Consider the following 231-nt stretch of genomic DNA (forward strand, 5'->3'; position numbering starts at 1 on the left):
GTGGAAGACTCTTAATTTTCATATTACATCAACAGACATGTTTTGCTGCTCTCTAGTGGAGGTGCACATTAATGCACCCTCAAACAGATCGCCCATTTGTGTGAAATTCATCCTGTAAACCCAGTTATGACTTAAAGAGCAACCAATTCACTAAGAGTTATTAAAACCAAGTGATTTCAATTTTCCTGTAACATGCCAAATTAATGTTCTGTTCCAGTGAGACTTTTTTTT

Source organism: Sinocyclocheilus grahami, unplaced genomic scaffold (genome assembly GCF_001515645.1).
Source record: "Sinocyclocheilus grahami isolate Dianchi unplaced genomic scaffold, SAMN03320097.WGS_v1.1 scaffold9315.1, whole genome shotgun sequence".
Lineage (NCBI taxonomy): Eukaryota > Metazoa > Chordata > Actinopteri > Cypriniformes > Cyprinidae > Sinocyclocheilus > Sinocyclocheilus grahami.